The sequence below is a fragment of the Adiantum capillus-veneris genome, chromosome 17 (genome assembly GCF_014529385.1).
Source record: "Adiantum capillus-veneris isolate H3 chromosome 17, ASM1452938v2, whole genome shotgun sequence".
Lineage (NCBI taxonomy): Eukaryota > Viridiplantae > Streptophyta > Polypodiopsida > Polypodiales > Pteridaceae > Adiantum > Adiantum capillus-veneris.
In genome coordinates this window covers 1,214,145-1,233,492 of record NC_140947.1, presented here as the reverse complement: position 1 = coordinate 1,233,492, position 19,348 = coordinate 1,214,145, and the positions used below count along the sequence as shown (strand labels likewise).

The 19,348-nt window shown below is 41.2% G+C and overlaps 1 protein-coding gene across 3 annotated transcripts in view; it reads left to right on the top strand.

Moving 5' to 3' along the window:
- The window catches only part of LOC147436709 (uncharacterized), a 40,635-nt gene extending 23,748 nt beyond the window's left edge, over positions 1-16,887 (top strand). The window contains exons 2-3 of one of the 3 annotated variants that reach the window (XR_015184700.1): positions 16,470-16,571; positions 16,672-16,887. The gene's annotated coding sequence lies outside the window, so the exon portion shown is untranslated. Of the gene's footprint in view, positions 1-6,822; positions 7,136-7,262; positions 7,680-16,469; positions 16,572-16,671 lie in introns of those variants that run through there. The other 2 variants (XM_086485766.1, XM_086485765.1) reach the window with 2 other exon arrangements.
- The last annotated feature ends 2,461 nt before the right edge of the window (positions 16,888-19,348 follow it).

Below are 19,348 nucleotides of genomic sequence, written 5' to 3'. Positions count from 1 at the left end.
ATATCGATAGAACCGTAGCGAGTAGAGCTACACATTAGTACCATCGGAGTCGGAATTCGGTCACCTGAATTTTTTTTTTTGGCCTGTCTTCATACGCGTTTACCGTACGGAGTGGTTTCAGGTTGAGATTATATTGTAGATTCATAGGGTATTGTCCTTACCTAGTGTAGAGACCCCCCTTTGAGTTTGAGGCTGATTCAATGACTTTAGATCATGTTTCGAATAGCATTTGTTTGTAGTACGGATTTCAGTCATTTGCGTATTTGAGAACTTAGGTTTGATTTCCTTGGTAGTGATTGTCATTAGAAGGTCGAGTAGGTGATTTGACACTCACTTATTGGTTTCCATGCGCCTGCGGGTTAAGCTCCGTCCTCGTCTGACATTGTTGTTTGTCGGTTGAGTTCTCGCTATCATAGCCACCGCTAGCGGCGTAACTACCCAACAAGGTACAATTCAACTTTTCTCACATAGATGGGGCCCCCACAGTTTAACAGAGATAACCTTGGTCTCAATTGCACAAAATGACCATCCTGGTGAGAAATTTATCTTCGGGATGCCTACGATAAATCTTCTCTATTTTAGTATATTTTTTGCCAAAGTAACTTGCGTTGGTCTCTACATGTGATTTCAAGCTTGTATAATGAGTTGCACAAAGTTTGGATAATCTACCAGTGTTTTGTCACCCCTTTTGGTCTCATGACCAAGGTTTCCAGTTTTCTTGGTGTTTTTACCCTAACACAACTCCCAATTTGGTCAAACTTGCTCAAGAGCTGTATTATGGTCTAATGAAACTCTATGAGTTGAAAATTTGGCAAAATACCCTCTCTGGATGGACTTCTATATTCAACACGCTTAAGATAAAACTCTACTAGATTTGACATTTTTCGATTTTTATTTCATAAATTGATTTTTCCCACAACTTTTAGAATTTATCCACACCGGTCTCAAGTTTTTGTCAAAATTGACTTTTCCTTGTTAATTTTCTTTGAAATAAGTAGTTTTTTTGTGTGTTTGGGCTTGACCATGCCTTTTAGTGATCCAAATGTTTCCAAAATCAAAGGGAGTAGTCTAATCAAGTTAGTCTACCACCTTGCCAGTTCAATTTATCAGTATCAGTCCCAAAAACCCCTATCTATCATAAGATAGACTTGGCAAAAGAATTGGTTTTCTTCAATGCACCTTGGATCAGATGCAATCCTAATGGTTTTTTACTTACCCTAGTCCTACTAAACCTGAAAAAGAGTATAGAAAGTGGAAATTTCAACTTTCATTTTCAAATATCTACTTTCTACTTAGGTGACACCCTTGCCGACCACTAGCCAGTCTCAAGGATCCATCCATCCTACTAACTAAATCTCATGAGGTCCTTACCAAGTGTCCATACTCTCAAGTACCTTTCAGCCGTGATAAAGTAAAAAAATGTTTTACTCTAGCCAATGCTAGAGGAAGTGATGGAATTTCAAGTGAATGCTTTGGGTTTTTCCCTAGTCTAGGTTGCCTCGTCTCCGGAAACGGTGCCAAACTATCGGCCGGTTGCCAAGCTTCAACAAATCGATGCTAGCAAACCGAGAGCCACAGACCTAAAATTTCAATCCGTGGGACATAGATGACCGGTAGAGGCTACAAGAGATAGCTAATCTCTAAAAAAAAACCCAAGTCATATGTGCTCTGCCTAAACCAGCCTTAGATGTGTGTCAAAAATCAAAATCAACTCTCCTTACTGCAAGCTTTACCCAATGGTCTTGTATAGCTACGATGCTCCAAATGAAATGAAACTTACTACCTAGAATGTGCAGAGTATCCCAGCATCCCCATATGCTCAAATGTCATTTCTGCCACTTGGAAAAAATCATGCAAAAAATAAACAGTCTATTTTGGGCAGGTCGATTTCGACCTCCGAAGCACTCTATGGCTTCCTTAGGACGTGATCTATCCCTATGATAAAAAATCATTTTAGATGCTTATATTGTGCACAGGGAGTGAAAATAGATCATATAAAGAAACGCCTAAAAAAACAACTTCATCGCGAGGAACTTACGTAGAACAAGAGAGCTTTCACATGCGAGCACATTGGTATGCTCAGATTCACAATACAACACGCACGAGGGACACACAAGAAATTGAAAGTAACACAAAACTTTAGAATACTTAGCTGCAGCATACACTCACTTTCATTATCCAAAAACTTCGGTTCAAAATTATAAAAACTGGCTTTTATACCTTAGCCAAGCTTTAAAGAATGCAGTCCTAGCTATTTGGGCTTAATAACAAGGCTTAGGAACTCAATTTAGTTACAAATTTGGAATCCCTCAACCCCTTTACACTCTTTAATAGTCAATAATAATACGATGGCTTTGGACTTTTATGGGATTTCTCATTAATACAATAAGTTTTCATACAAACAATGAGGGTAAAAAATAAGAAGGATGTCCTTTTGTTAGATGAGTAGCTAATATGTGAGTGAGAAAGGATGGGAGGGGAGAGAGGGGGAGGGGGCCGGGGTGAAGGAGAGAGAGCACACGAGAGAGAGGTAGAGAGAGAGAGAGTGAGAGAGAGGAGAGGGAGGGAAGAGCGTGAGAGAGAGGGAGAGGGTGGCCAAGTGAGAGAGAGGGGAGGGAGAGCGCGTGAGAGGAAGAGTGCAAAAAGTGGACGGAGGGGTTCCACCTCATTTTATAGGGGGTGGCCCTCACAAATGGTCCCATTAGATCGTTTGACCCTTAGGGGAAGTCCACGTGGACTATCCCCATGGACTACGGGTTGCTCGTAGTCCACAAGGACTACCTGTGTGGATTGCAAGCCACGAGGCAATCCACGTGCAATACCACATGATTGAGTTTCTCTCACATGACATGCCACAAGAATGGCTTTTTCATGTGTGGCATGACATGTGGGCACTCACGTATCGACATGTTGAGCCTTTCCGGTGATTGCCACCCTAGTGGTGTGTCACGCAGGTGCTACCCAACCATGCGATAGTCAATGTGGAAATCCAAGTGGATTGCCCCCGACGTCCATCTCAAATGGACATCGGTATGTGTGTGTGTGTGTGTGTGTGTGTGTGTGTGTGTGTGTGTGTGTGTGAGAGAGAGAGAGAGAGAGAGAGAGAGAGAGAGAGAGAGAGAGAGGAAGAGAGGGTGGGCAATGTAGAGAGTGGATTAAAGAGGAAGTTGGAGAGAGAGAGAGAGAGAGAGAGTAGAAAGAGGAAGAGAGGTATTTTTGAAGAGAGAGGGGATGTAGTGGGAGAGAGGGGAGTGGATTGTCACAGAGGTGCTACCCATCCATGGGAGAAGAAGAATGATAGGATGCAGAGAGAGAAGCATGTGGATTAGAGAAAGAGTAGGTTTTAAAAATAATATTTAAAAAAATCAAAACTCAACATTTTTTTCTATTAAAAAAAAACTACTATTTAGTTAATCCGAACGGCTACTTACTTTTACTTGTTATATAAGCTTAATCTCTTTTAACTTTAAGATAGTACCCTCTATCTATACTAAGCTACTTCTTTTTATATACTATCTCTCTTACGACGTGTACTCTCAATTTCTCTCCTTTCAATCAATCATTTCCTTTTTCTAATAGAAAAGTCATTATATTTGAAAGTCTCTTTATTGATCAAATCACTCCTTCAAAGTTTATTTCTCTAAATATTGTTATTGATATTGGTACAAAGCAAATATATATGTACCTCTGGAACATACAATCAATCATCTTGGAGAAGGTGAATACTTTTTGGAGGAATGTTTGTTAAGTGTTTATATAGTTAGCATCATAGAGCCATCATCTCCTTAGTGCTTTTTTGCTAGCATCCCATCAGTTTTTGAACCAAGCACTACAAAATTCACTGATTTAAGGACCCCCAATGGGAATCATGTGTCAACACAAGATTGTTTGCATGCTTCACCATTTGTAACAAATAGAAAAAGCCTTCTGGATATTTTGAGATCCATGTCAAAGAAGAACACCTTAATGAAGATCATATCCGACATTGCTCTAATTTGAACATGTTAGAGTTTCCCAATAGTTACAACAGTAGCGTCATTTTGAAGTTTCCATCAACCAAGGAAAACATGCACACAATGACTCAATAAAACATCGATACGACCCTCATCTCTCAAGGAAGCCACAAACCTAAAACATAGTCTTCTTTGAGGTGAAAGGTTAGGGTGGATAGACTAGTGAAGCATTGATGGTAAGCACATAAGTAAAGTAATTAGAGAAACTAATTATGCACTAGTTACTCAATACAATGTAGCATAATCTTGACACAAATATACTTGATTATATTAGGTTGGTTAATTGAGTGTATACACAAGCTCACTTTATAGCCTTGATCAAGGCATATTTGTATACACAAATGATGATGTCACACGGATCGCCAAGTAGGTTGCACATTAGGATTTATCACATGGTTTATTTCATGTCATAAGTTGACTATGCATCCACATTTAAGAGGGCTTACACACATTAGGTGCTGCAAAAAACACATGTGGTTTTTGTGTACACAAAAACACTCACACTACCTCTCCTCAAAACACACTAGGGGTAGATACATAGAACATGGTCCTCCCTTGAACATAGATCGGGAAAGACTACACAAAATCCCAAAACACAAGGTGGGACACACAAATTCCTCCCCTAACATGCATTAGGTGGTAGGCACACACAAGACTCGCTTGGAACATAATTAGGTGAAGGAACACAGTGATCTTCCTTAACACACAGGTAAGATCCACAATCCTCCCCTACAACACAAAGGGATAGGCTCACAAAGAGTGCTTAAAGTGAAATTCATAGGGCGTTAATTTTGGTGATTTGGAGGAATAACCTCCCACAAAGATGTGCAAATTTGTTGTTGTAATTGTTGTCCCCATGTTGTTGGTTGTTTTTATTGTTGACCATATGGTTGATGGTTGTAAAGCATGCGAGATTGAAGCCTTGATGATATGCATGTCATACATATCATGGGTGCATTTTTTAGCCCATGAGGAAGTTCTTGCCGCCAAAGCGACAATGTCTAATTGTCTTACAATGGTAGGCATAGGCATACATATCTGTAATGCCGAAGTGGTGCATATGGAGACTTATCTCTTCATTTTGTGCGTGCATACATTCTATTGATTTTGTTATGTTTGGTGGTGTCTATAATAACAAAAAAAATAATCGGTGAACTTGTCGGGTCATAGCCACCATTGAAGACTTCCAAATAGCCGTGCCAGTTGTGTAGTTGGTTTTGTGAGACAAGCTTGTAATCAAACTAATAATTTTGGGTTTTTTGGCTTAATCCATTGAGGCTTAAACTAGAAGCGCGGGAAGGGAGCAGCCTTGGCTTTGTGGGTTCTAGTCTTATGGAGAGTTGGATGTAAGAGTAAGCTCTTGGTAGCAAGGCCAATGTTGATGGCATGTTAAGAGGCACGACAAAATGCATTCTAGTTGTCCATGGGTGTGATGATTATGTGATGATGCAAGGTTGTAGGCCTAGGTGCAGCGATATCAAGGGGCCACCCAATTTGGTAGCGTGGTGACTACATCAATGCAAAGCTATGATCAGGTGGTGTTGTTGGAAGTCAAATTAGTGGCTTTGATTGTAGCCACAAAGAGGAGAATCAGATTTAGGAGATGAATAGAAAAGTGAGAGTAATACGTGTAAAGACACGAGTGATAGCACAAAAACTCCACAACTTTGTGATGGAGACCTTTATTGCTCCCATTTTAAGAGTACCTGTACGTGTAGCTACCATAGCACATGCTGACATCAATAAACAATGGGCTAGGGAGCAACTAGCTTCTTTTTGGGGTAGGTTTATTCACACAAAATTGAGCATGTGGGAGGAGGCAAGTGCTATCAACATAAATAGCTATGGGAAATGCAGAGAATGAGCTATATATGATCACATGAACTATACGTTTGCAACGGGGTCTGATGGTGTAGCATGAGTAATTGAGGCACTGGCACTTTTGATGATGAGATTGGAGGTAGCATTTGCGAGGTTATCCAAAATAAGCCCACTTGAATTGTCCAAAAGGAAAACCTACTTCGCATGAGCAAAGGGGCTTAAGGAAAAAGGGAGAAAAACAACAACATTCAAGTATGTTCATGTGTAGGTTTGAATGCCGCTAATACAACTCAACAAAAAATGGTTGTAAGGGCTACTCAATGCATTTGTGGCAAAATAGTGATGAGGCCAGATATTGGTGGTTGTGGGTGAGCACGTGGGGTGGTTGAGAGCTACAAGCAGGTAGGTGAGATGGGACTTGGCCATTGTTTTTTACTTGATTTATAAATGGCTCCCAAGTAATAAACTAACACATTCAAGCATGCACACACATACACACACTTAATAAGATAATGTGATTAGAGAGTGACTAATTGTGTTAATCACCTCCAAATCCGAATCCAAATTTTTTTGCAAAATCCCCATGAAGAGAAAAATACACACACACTATTAATGCAATGGGAAATTCTTCTATGAGAGAGTAATTATTGATGCAAAACTAGGCAAAATCAAGCATAAAATACTCATAAATTGGACATTTATGATTTTCTAATCAAGAGAGGGAATGGACTTGGAATGAAGTGCTTAAGATCTCAATCAAATGGGGTTATAAAAGGGCTTGTCACACACAAAATAAATGCAAGTTTATTTAAGATTCATGAAGAGGAAGTTCATACAAGTTCAACACCAATATGCATATGTACCCACAGAAAATAATCAATGTACGATCCATTAAGGAGAGTAGTGGCTCTATGAATGACCATGAACATGCCAACTTCAAAAAATAAATATGGATATGTTTCCTAACCTCACTCTTATCTTATTGCAGACATAGCGAGAACCACGAACATAATTGTCAATCTATGGGACGAAGCCGACTCGACTAGTGCATGGAGGCTACAAGAGGGTGTCAATCTCTTGGAAAAAAATAGGCAACTCGCATCTTACACAAGCTACACTCAAATGACCTTAGTCATCAAAAGCTAGTCGCTAATCGGCAAGCAAACCATGATCGTTACAACATCAAACAACATCCGAATGCTATGGAACTTCTAGGATAACTATATAAGACCTAAGCACACTTTCTTATGGTCTCAATTCTCACTTTCGATGAAGTGCAAAAAATGCAATTATTAATAGCAGATTGAGATTTTGACCTAGTCGTTGTTGACCCTGAATGCATCTAAATGCTTAGTAATGATGCCCATATACACAACTATGCTTATTTTGTGATTTACTAGCTTAAATTCTTACTTTTGATGAAATTAGGATGCGGGTTGGCGACGTCAAAAGCTATGATTTACCATGATATGTTTACATTAATACGTAGAGCTCTTACCTGTGGTTGCAATGCAACAAACGACACTGCAATGTGACAACCGACAAGGGAGATGTGAAGCATGAGAAGGAGAGAAGTGAGCACCATAAGCTCACACTATGTATTTCTTATCGAAAAACTTAATAAAATCTTTACAAAGTTGGCTTTTATACCTTAGCCAAGGTTTGAAATATGTAATGTCCAGGTGCCCAAGACCTTTGAGGCTCCACAAATTATTGTATCTGCAACTTAGGTACACTAACTGACCTATTCTTTACATCTTGGAACTCTTATTGAGTCCGTAACACGTTACAATTATCAAAATGGCTAAATAAATTGGGAAATTACAATACATGGCCATTTTGGAAAAATGTGAAAAGTGTGTAACTCCAATCTTCACTGCTTCTTCATATTCATCTTTGATTTGCATTCATAAGGTTTTGATCTTTAGCAGCTCCTGTTAGCTGATGTCAGCTCAGTTAACATTCCCCCGTTCCAATTTTAGTGCCTGTCCTCGGGCACTGTTGAGAAGTGTCCGTGGAGGCAATGGAAGGTTTTTGATTGGTTGTTGAGGGGTTGATTGTATTCATTTGTCGTTGAATTTATTGAAGAGGTTCAATTTGCTACAGCATCTTCATTGGTCTAAAGTTGTTTGATGTGAGAGATGATATTGCATTTGTCCATTGTAATAGCATAATGATGAGGCTGCTATTTATGAAGAGTATGTAAAAGGGAAGTAGAATGATGGGGTTCTAAATTAGGGTCTAATATCTAGATGACCAAAGGGAAAAAACCGAGTGGAAAAAAAGTGTCTTTAGGATACGCACATTATTGGAGTACTTATTACCATGGGAAATATTAATAAAGTACTCAAGGGATTATTTGCTGATAGATATGGAATTAAAAAGGTAGCAAATATGAGAGGGTAGCATGATGGAACATTGATTTGCATGTTGTAATCCACTCCAGGTGCATAGGTGGAAGAAAAAAAGAGTGTCTAATGCATATTGTCTAATGGTGGGTCTTCCTATATATGCATACACATAAATGCATGAAAAATGATATGCTGTGTAAGAAATATTTTGAGGGGTTCTTCAAAGAGATGGTGTAGCTATAAAAGCATATGACATGGATCTGCAAGCTAGCACCCCTTTAAGAATAGTTTTTGTTGTTGAGGATATGTGCTCTCATCTTACTATGCACTGTGTGTGAGTGTTGGACTCTACGACACTCTACCAATTGTAAGTTAATAGACTTCGACTCTTATGCTCATCTCATCTAGCATGAGCGACATGACTTAGATATGCTGAACTCTTCCAACTTGAGCGTAAGCCCAATAACTACAACTCTTAGCACAGAGTTTATTACGACTTGAAGCTTTGGGACTAATGCTTTGCTCATTTTATGGCTCAGCAACCTGCCGACTCTAACTATGCCCAAGAGTGTTTTTTGCACACTAGTGAGTTGAATTATTACATTCTTCTGCTTACTACAAACATTTCTTCAGGTAAAAGTAAGCTTGAATCCTTAAAAAGAGGATTAGTGAAGGACCAAGTTGGCATTGAAGGTTTCTTTTGCCATACCTGTTTTATCTTCTTCGAATCTGCATTCGTGTTGGTTGGGTTGTCCTTCTTTGACTGTGAAGACTCCATTATTTGTTTGATTCTCCAATTAGGCATGTTGATAGAAGTCTTTGATGTTGTTGTAGGCCTTTGTTCATTGTTGGCATTTGGATATTGACTAAGAGCATTAGAAGACTTAGGAATCCAAATCTCTTGATGACCTTTGTATCTCCTTTGTTGACTTTGCTTTGCTCTAGGTCTTGTTGAGTTCTTGAGATCTTCATGCAAGTCTGGTGTAGTTGCAGTTGGCTTATGGTTGACTGATTTGGCTGATAGCCAAATCTTTGTATAACCTGTGTAGAATCCTTGATTCTTTGAGATCCGTCTTTGTTCTGTATCCTCTTGAGAGTTGTGGTAGACTTTAGTATCTTTCAATGTTGTTCTACTGTATACCTGCTTCTTACATATCCTAGGATATTGTCAAGGTTGATACCTTGTGGTCCTTCTTTCTTGGGAGGGACTTGATGTTACTTCATATACCCTTACCTGCAATTTTGGTATCCATATATGTCTATTACCTCTATAATACTATTGTTCTTTTAAACTCCATTGTGATGTTATCCATCCCATGTGTTTGTCTTTATGTGTTTATTTATGTCTTTAATCCAAACCGGATCATTGACTTTGACTAAAATATTCAGAACAAACACTTGCTTGATTATCTTTTGCTTTCTTGAGTACTTTGGTTGAAATGTCTTTGTTTTTCTGGGTGTCTTTCTAGAGATTTCAGTTGGGTCAACAATTGACTTGAAGTTTTGAAAGCCTGACTTGCTTGAAGAAGATAATCCATGAGGGTTCTTTGATGTAGAGGCATATGTTGTCACACCTTTTGTGTTAATTGGTGGAAGGTCCATTCTAGCTTTACCTTTGTATGCAAGATTATTCTTTGATTCCTATGACTTTTGCAACTCTGAATCTAGCATTAATGGTATCTGTATTTGTTTCTTATACTGACACTTGGGAAAGAGAGTATCAACATTGTATCTTCTCTATAGGCCTTGTATTGGTCTAACCACTGATGTACAAGGATGAAATCTACAAGCATTTCTTTTGAAGGATTTATTTAGAACTTTACCTACTCTTCATGGTTTTGCATACGAAGAATAGCAACCATGTCTTTTTGACATGTATGCATATCTAGCATTGTTTTGCTATCATGTTTGCATGGAGTGAGCTGGACCGTTGGATGTTCTATGCAATCAGATTTCACTCTACTTTTTTATCCAATAAGGCATTGCATCTGACACTTGCTCCTTTTGTACTGCTGAGAACAACAATTATTCTCAATTGGAGGTTCTATTGAAGATTTATGTCCTGCTTTTGTCACGGTCTCATCTTGATCTAAATGTGTCTCTATGGAGGGTGGCCTGAGACTCTGCTTTCCAATCTGTCTTTCATTAACTAATTTAGCTAGCAATGTCTGGATCTTTGGACTTACTATTGCTTCCTGGGTGTCTGCAATTTTGATCTTCTTTACTTCTTGTCTTGGTGGCATTCTCTGCTCAATAGCTTTCGTGGTTGCGCTTTGCTCTGTTTAATCTGCACTTCTTAATTCTTGATCTGCTTTAAGCTCTTTTGAGGTTAAGTCCAATGGAGATGAATCATCTTCAATAAGCTTGCTTTGGTATCTGTCTCCATTTTAATTGTGCTTGAGGACTTTGTGATGTCATCCACGAGTGACCAATCATTGTCTTCATTTTTTGTTGTCTGTGATGACCCCGTCATGTTTGAACTCCGTATCTCTAACATCTTTAGGGCCATTGGCAGTCCCACTATGATGTTATCTGTAAGATCTTTTGTTGTGATCACATGGAATTGGACTGTGATGATGTGTGAACCTATTTGAATGGCGGTGGAGAAGATTCCCCAGCATTTTGCTTGTTTATTTCTAGATATGCTCATGAATTTAGGAGCATTGGCTAGCTGTGGTTGGCCATATTTTTTCCAAGTGCAAAGAGACATGAGATTCTTGTCTAGCTAAAAATCTAACCTAACTTCTCTTGAGATTTTTTCTTCATTCTCACCAACAATGTTACACTTGATCGTCTCAGGATCTTTTTCTATATCGAGTGATTTTGTGGTGGAGGTGTCCGGGGGTTGAACTTTTTCTACTTGCTTCCATTGATGTTGGCTCGTTCTGTTGTAATACTGCACCTTTTTGCAACTGTTGAGAATTTTCTACCTGCATTTGAGTAACTTTTGATCTTAGAAGATCTACTCTACTTTCTGACAGAATTCGTCTCTTCAGAGGAGATTTTGGTGGTGACCTTTGTGTAGATTTCTGGACTTTAGCTTCCATTGAATTTGACCTATCCTTCACTTGTTATGGTAACTTGAGGCTTTACATCATCTTCAGATAGTCTTTGACTCCAATTTTAATATCCGTAGGGTCTTTTACAAAGTCATGAACCTATTGGTATCATTATTGTTTGTATCTCGATATGCATATGTGAGGTTGGTTACATGAAATTTCTTAAACACTATTAGATCTGTCAGCTTTTGGCTTTGACTTTGGAGATCAACTGAAACTTTTGTCCTTGATGATCTTCATAGAAGAATTTGTCTACAGATTTTGATTGGAATCTGTGTCAATTGGGAACTTCCAACAACCATATGATCTTTCAATGGTTTTTTCTTTAAAGGGGTCTGCTGTCTAGAAGTTCTTGGGCTTCGAGCTGGTGTAGCATTTCTTGGTACTAGAGCTGAGCTTGCTGGATTTGCAGCTCCCCCCTTTCTAGGGCGATCACTATAGCCTGCTCCATTATGAGAGTTCAAAACTATTTGGCTCTGGTTTAGTCTCACCGTATGGGATTGTGAAGGCAAACTTTGGGTAGCACTGTGGATGTTTGGAATTTTTAAACCTTTTGCATAGTTTCCTATGTATCTCTGTGAAACATGAAAAATTATTCCCCAAGTCAAGCTATAGATACCATTATCTTTGCCTTGATATTGTCTATCCCATGGGTCTCCTATGATATGAGATTCTGTGGTTTCAGGACCCAAGGCATCATAGATTTTAGCCTCTCATCTATATCTACACCGACTTTGGTCAAAGTATTTGATCATTTGGTCACAACATCGAAGTCTAATTTCCAATGGAGGATAGTTTGGCTCTAAACAAATTTTTGGGTTCACTTGGGTAATATTCTTCAGATCTAGAGAGGATGGCTATAATAGATTCTATCCTCTAAAATAGGATAGAGAGAGAGAAAGAGGGAGAGACAGTGAGAGAGAGAGAGAGAAAGAGAAAGAGAGAGGGATAGGAATAGAGAGAAATAGAGAGAGATAGGAATAGAGAGAGAGAGAGAGAGAGAGAGAGAGAGAGAGAGAGAGAGAGAGATAGTTCTATTATCGTCCTCGGAGGTCAAATATGACCTATGGGACCAAATGAACATGTCACGTGGTGTGAGTGGAGGTCATAAGTGACTCTCGATGCTCAAAATGGCTAAAATGAGCATCGCAATAGAGAGTCCACATCGTGATTGGGAGAGGAAAGTATGTAGGGAGAGCTCATGGCTGAATATATGGGGAAAAGAGGACCTAATGTGGTCAAAAGCTGAGCACTCAAGTAGTGTGTGGTACTCACTCTCTCACACTTGACGAGGGCATAAGGTGCAAAGTTGATGAGACTCCTCGCCTGTGCCCCAACGTCCTGTCTCGCAGCATAGACAATGGGAGCTAAGATGAATGGAGGCAATGGTGTGGATCTCAGTCAACGGGATGGGCTCAAGTATGTAGGGATGGGTTCGGTTACCTTGTTTGGAGAAGAAGAGAGATTTGTAGTTTGGGGCAACGTGTGTGGTGTAATGGCTGAAGCGAGAACCTCCGGATTTTTCCCAAGCCGTGATACTTTGGTGTTGTAATAAGGCCTCATTAACTTGAGAGTCGATCGATGCATCCTTGACCAAGTGACATGAATCCCATCTTCCAAACCATTTCTTGATGTCAAGCATCCACCCTGAACTTAGTATTTTGCTATTGCATGTCTTTTGGACCTTTTGACTTGCTTCATATGCGATTCTAGGAAGTCGATGCAAAGGGCTACGTTGTGTCTTAAGCATGTACTCCACAACCCTTTGCATGCCCAAGACCTCAATGGGAAGCGATCCGGACTCAAGAAGTAAGAGCATGTAGGGTGTTTGTGTCTTGACTTGGAGAAAGTGTAAAGAATGAGGATGCAAGAGAGCTACACAAGACAAGCACAAAGCACACAGAGATGGAAAGCTTCTTCTTCTTCTCACCGAAAAGAGAGTACAAAATGACTAAGTGCTAAAACTGAAAAAGTAGCACATATGTACATGCGGTCACTAAGTGTGAACTCGCTAGAAGCGTACTAGGCTGGTACTATAAGTGTAGTCCAGTTGTAGAATCACTAGCAGAGATCCTCCGTGTCGGTCACCTAACGCGCTAGTGAGTAAATGCCGTAAGAGGCCAAGACCCGTAGTGGATGCCAACTCAAGATGTAGAGCTCGACATCTCAACACTCCCCCTCGATCTCTGCATGTCGCAGAGTCCAAGCATAGTCTAGAAATCTCAAAGCTTCTCAGCTTCGAGAGCCTTGGTAAAGATATCCGCTATCTGCTCCTCTGTGCTGACGTAGACCAAGTCGATGTCGCCCACCAACACTCGCTCTCAAACGTAGTGGTAATGGACCTCTATGTGCTTGGTCCTGGCATGGAAAACTGGGTTCCTAGCTAGCTACATGCTGCTGAGGTTGTCACAATGGATGACAATCTGTTGGTCCACCTGCACTCCCAAGTCCTCAAGTAATGTGCGTAGCCAAGCTACCTCGCACGCCGCGACTGCTGCACCTCTGTACTCGGCCTCTGTGCTCGATAAAGCAACCGTAGGCTGCTTTTTTCTGCTCCAAGTAACAGCAGCACTCCCAAAAGATAACATGAAGCCACTCGTAGATCTCCTATCAACAATGCTACCTGCCCAATCTGCATCTGTATACCCATACAATGCTAATGGTGCATCTGCTGTATAGAACAATGCGTAGTCAAGGGTCCCTTGCACATACCGAAGTGTGCGTCGTACTCCATGCAAATGTGGCTTCCTCGGAAGCTGCATGAACTGACTCTCCAAGCCTACTGTGTAGCTCAAGTCTGGCCTCGTGATAGTCAAGTAGATTAGACTACCCACAATCTTCCTGTACATATTGACATCCTCAACAACATCACCCTTCTCTGCACTCAGCTTTGCATTCACATCCAAGGGAATAGAAATTGGCTTACAATCAGCCATACCATACTTTGACAACATGTCCAAAGCATACTGTCTCTGTGACAGCCATACACCCTCTGGAGTGCTGATCACCTCAATGCCAAGAAAGTAGCGCAACTCGCCCAAATCTTTCATTTCAAACTCCTGTTTGAGAAGACCCTTCACATGGTTAATCTCCATAGCATTGTCACCCACAATAATAAGGTCATCTACATATATGGTAATGACCACAATCCCCACATCACTCTCACGTACATAGAGTGAATGATCAGCATGAGCTCTCCTAAAACCAATACTGACAAGATACGTGGCAATCCTGTCATACCATGCGCTAGAGCCCTGCTTCAAACCATACAAAGCTTTGACAAGTCTGCATACATAATCTGGGTAACCTGGATCGACATAACCAGGTGGCTGATCCATATACACTTCCTCTTGCAACTCACCATTCAAAAAGGCATTCTTTACATCCATTTGATGCATAATCTATCCTCTAGATGCAGCCACTGCTATGACAGCTCTCACAGTCGTCATCTTTGCCACTGGAGCAAAGGTCTCCTCATAGTCTATGACATACGTCTGTGCATAGCCCTTTGCGACCAGCCTTGCCTTGTGACTCTCAATGTTACCATCAGCCTTATGCTTAGTTTTATACACCCATTTACAGCCAATAGCTTTCTTGCCACTTGGCAATGGCACCAACTCCCATGTGTCGTTTTCTTCCAATGCAGCCATCTCTTCATTCATTTCATCATCCCAATGCACATTTCCAACTGCATCCTCAAAACATGTGGGCTCCACATCCTGTATCACCTTAGCCATATAGGCTTGGTGATGCGCTAGATACCCATCATAAGTCAATTTCTGAACTGGATTTCTGACTCTGTTAGATCTGCGCGGTCCTGGGTCACTCCTTTGCCCTCTAGCATCTTCTTGTACTTTCCTTACACCAGGTGTCCTGACAGTCGGAATTCCAAATTCCTCATCAAGACTTTGTTCAGAACCATCTGAACCCATGTCTACATGTGAAAACCCTGATGATGCATCAGCAATAAAGGGAGGTTCATCTACCTTTTCCTTTCCTTTTCGTGATACATTCCCTGTACCTGCTGGTGGAGTAACCTGCGTACGTAGTCTACCATTCCATGGCTTCTCAACAGAGCCACGAGAAGATGACTCTTGTGGTCCACTCAAAACCTGTGACTGTGGCCTCACATTTTGTACAACCACATCATCTTTTACATCAGCCCCAATAGTGCCATGTGCATTACTGTACCAGGTGCTCATCTCATCAAAGACTACATCTCTGCTCACTCGTAATTCTTGTGTAGTAGGATTGTAGCACCTGTACATCTCCCTCTGTTCCGGATTCCTCAGCGCGCTCCGAAGCTTTGGTGTTGAAGAGATGATCTTCACACTCGTCTAGTCTTCGGTGCTCTAGTGGTGGCGGTTGTTGTGGGGGTGCGTGCCACCACCGATGCTTCGACACCGCCTCGTGTTCGATGAGGCTCTTTACCCTCCCCTTCTTTGCCCGTCCCGACACAAGCCACGGCATCGCCATCGACACCAGGTTTTGCGCGGCTGGCTACCATTCCTAGGAGCTACACACCACTAGCTACTCCACCAGGAGTCACTCCAGGGGACACTCCTTGCTTCGGGGCTCAGACTCCTGTGGAGACACCTGACGTCCGTACCCCCATTGACACGCCGCAAGAGACCCCTACCGGGACACCCAGGTTCACGCGTCAGCGGCGAGAGGGCTTGCCTTACTTCGTCGACTTCAGTGGCGGCATCACCTTGGATGATGAAGGCAAGAAGGTGATTTCGCGCATACGCGGTCTTTGCTCTCAGGTGTTTAGACACTACATACTAAACACCTGGAGTGAAATACTGAATGATTTAAAAGACAGAGTCATCAGCATGCTTCATGCCGAGTTTCCCGTTCCAACACGGACGGACTGCTTCAATGAAGACGTGATGAAGGTTCGAATGCGCAAATACTGCAAGCACAAGCATTCCGAAGTGCAAAAATCAATCAAGCATGGGTGGAACAGACCAGATTGGCTGGCCAAAGAAGATTGGAAGAATGCGAAGAAAGCAGTGCGCAAGAATCCCGACAAGTGGAAGCAACAAAAGGAGGTAGCCAGAGCATGAGTAGAGGCAGGTAGCTCGTACCACTTAGGGAGCGGCGGGTGGGCATCATTTGAGGCCGATTTTGTAAGTGTTTTCGCATTGCTCTCTATGTTTGATAGTTTAGGGTTTATGGGTTTTTAAATTCTAACATAATGGATTCTTTGTATGTTTTGACAGTGGTCGTTTACAGGACGTGATCCCACACCGTACGAGCGTGAGTACGCAGACAAGAAGGGCTTAAACGCCCTTATAGAAATTCTGAGTTCTCGCAGCGGCATGGTTAGTATTAGGGTTTATTCTTTTCTATTTGTTGTATTGCTTTATAAACGTCGCTATATGTTTATACTTACAAAAAGCTGTCTTATTGGTTTTTTTGCAGAATCTGACATATACACCACTTGACCGCGATGAAACGTCTGATTAGACGACATCAATTTAGCCATAACTAGATAGCATTAGTTTCTTTTTGTCATAGCTTATGTATCATGAGACGACTTTTATACGTCTTTTTGAAAACCATGTATATTTTTTAAATAATGACAATGGTTTGTAACTGTTACATTTGCAAAGTTTAACAATCAAGTAATTTTGCCTATGTGTACAATTGTCATTGATTTACTTTCATCAATTCATGCTTGTCACTTTGTACTTTTATTTGTCAAACAATACATAATGTGGATGATGGAGTTAATGGTTATATTGTCTTGTGGGTGACTATTTTGGGTCTATATCTACCTTTGCACTTTTTTTCAAAGGTGAAGAATATGTATGAAACATTCAATATGGTTGATGGGTGGCAGGGCATTCAATGCCGTGCCACCAAAAAATTTCCTATTGGGCGTCGCTATGAACGTCGCTATATAAGGCTCTGCAGCGTCGCTATATTGCTATAGATGGCTCTGTAGCGTCGCTATAATCGTCGTTATAGGCATCGCTATATAGCAACGTTTATAGCGACGCATATAGCTACTGGCATAGCAATTCTTATAGCGATGTCCTCGTATCGACGCTGGTAGCAACACTCTTAGTGACGCCGGGGGTTATAAAAACCCAGTGTATTTCCTTTGCTAAAAGCGTCACAAGAGCACACAAACTCTTCTAGTGAAAATCACCGAATGACATTATAATTCAATTAAAGTTACATATTTATCCTTCCAAGCTCCCTTGTCTCTTGAGCCATAGTGCGTGGGAGTTTGTCTTGCGCGAGCCTTGCGTTGTTCTCTGTATGATGAGCCCGTTGTAGCTTGATCGCTCTTCTCTTGAATTGCCCACTCCCACTTCGCGTCTGCCATGTTGCCACTGCGATAACTCTTGTCTGGATCTTTGACCTGGTTGGCTACTGCGTGCCGCACATTGGATTGCTTGTTTTTTAGAAATGTCTTTATGTAGCCCTCCAACCATTACTGTGAAAAATGTTGATCGGGGGCATTTGGAAATCTAGCTATTAGAGCGTCTTCAATGTACCGTGCATGATCGGACAGTTGGTCTCTAAACTTTATAAAATAGTTCTTATATGTTTGTAGATGGCGTCAAAATGCCCTACCCTGTGCTGTGCCGAAATCCACCTCCCTGCCATATTTAACCCTGTAGTAGAACCATGGAGTAGGAACGCACGATGGTGCGCTAGAGCGATGAAGCTCCACGTACCACTGTCTCTGCTATGGTGACAAAGAAGAAAGAAAACTCCTCATCATCCATACTTGCATTAAACAAACGAACATTTAAACTTAATATTGAATGAATGAAGTAGAAAACATGGACAAGTAGATAGATAGATAGATAGAGAGAGAGAGAGAGAGAGAGAGAGAGAGGAGGAGGAGGAGGAGGAGGTGCTCGTCGTCCCTGCCTGTGAGAACATACCTAGAGCATACGTACCTGGAGTGGACGCAAAGCCCATTAAATACAATGACGCAATGACGCATATAAATACAATGACGCAATGACGCATTCTTCTAACTTGAGTGATGGAAGAGGCAAGTCGATAACTCAGAATTTTCAATCGAAAGAGAGAGAGAGAGAGAGAGAGAGAGAGAGAGAGAGAGAGAGAGAGAGAGAGAGAGAGAGAGAGAGCGCACACAATCAAATCTTGCAGTCAAAAAACCAGGTGGTGGAGCTGTATGTGGCCATGGATTGCCCAGGATGTGAGTGCAAAATCAAAAGAGTGTTATACAACATGGAAGGTACTTAGAGAGTCAGAGTTTTTACAAAACAGAGCAAAATTTCTCAAAATGGAGAATCGTACAAGAATCCGAACTATCTCTTTCGTTTTTGACGTAGAACTTGAAGGTGCTTGTAGCTTTGGAATGTTCAAAGGCTAGCAGTCAACAGAACGCATTCTTCTTCTATTCAACTTGAGTGATGGAAGAGGCATGTCGATAACTCAGAATTTTCAATCGAAAGAGAGAGAGAGAGAGAGAGAGAGAGAGAGAGAGAGAGAGAGAGAGAGAGAGAGAGAGAGAGAGCGCACACAATCAAATCTTGCAGTCGGAAAACTAGGTGGTGGAGCTGCATGTGGCCATGGATTCCCCAAGATGTGAGCGCAAAATCAAAAGAGCGTTATACAACATGGAAGGTACTTAGAGAGCGAGAGTTTTTACAAAGCAGAGCAAAATTTTTCAAATACAATATTTATGGCTTTACGAGATCTCTCTCTCATCCTCGCATAGCTCAGCATAACTTCCTATATCTATATGGAGCTCTCCGTTTAAACAGATGTCCTCCGTTTCATATTGTAGATCCTCTGCATGCACCCCATAGAGAGTAGCAGCTTGATGTTCGTCTGGCACCACCTCAACGGCTTCTGACTAAGCATATTCTTCGATCTCCTCCATTGATGCCATTGTGATTGGCACATGGTAGCCTTCATACGTCCGTGCACTACGAGGGGCTACCTCTATGACGTACCACCAGTTTGATGCAAACTTTGTAGGATGAAATATCACCTGCTAGAGCCGCATAACTTACATGAGAGCTTCCAAGCTACATAAATTCCAGAATGGGATGTTAACTATTACATACTTACTTGTTCACAATCCTCGGGTAGTACGAAAGTGTCT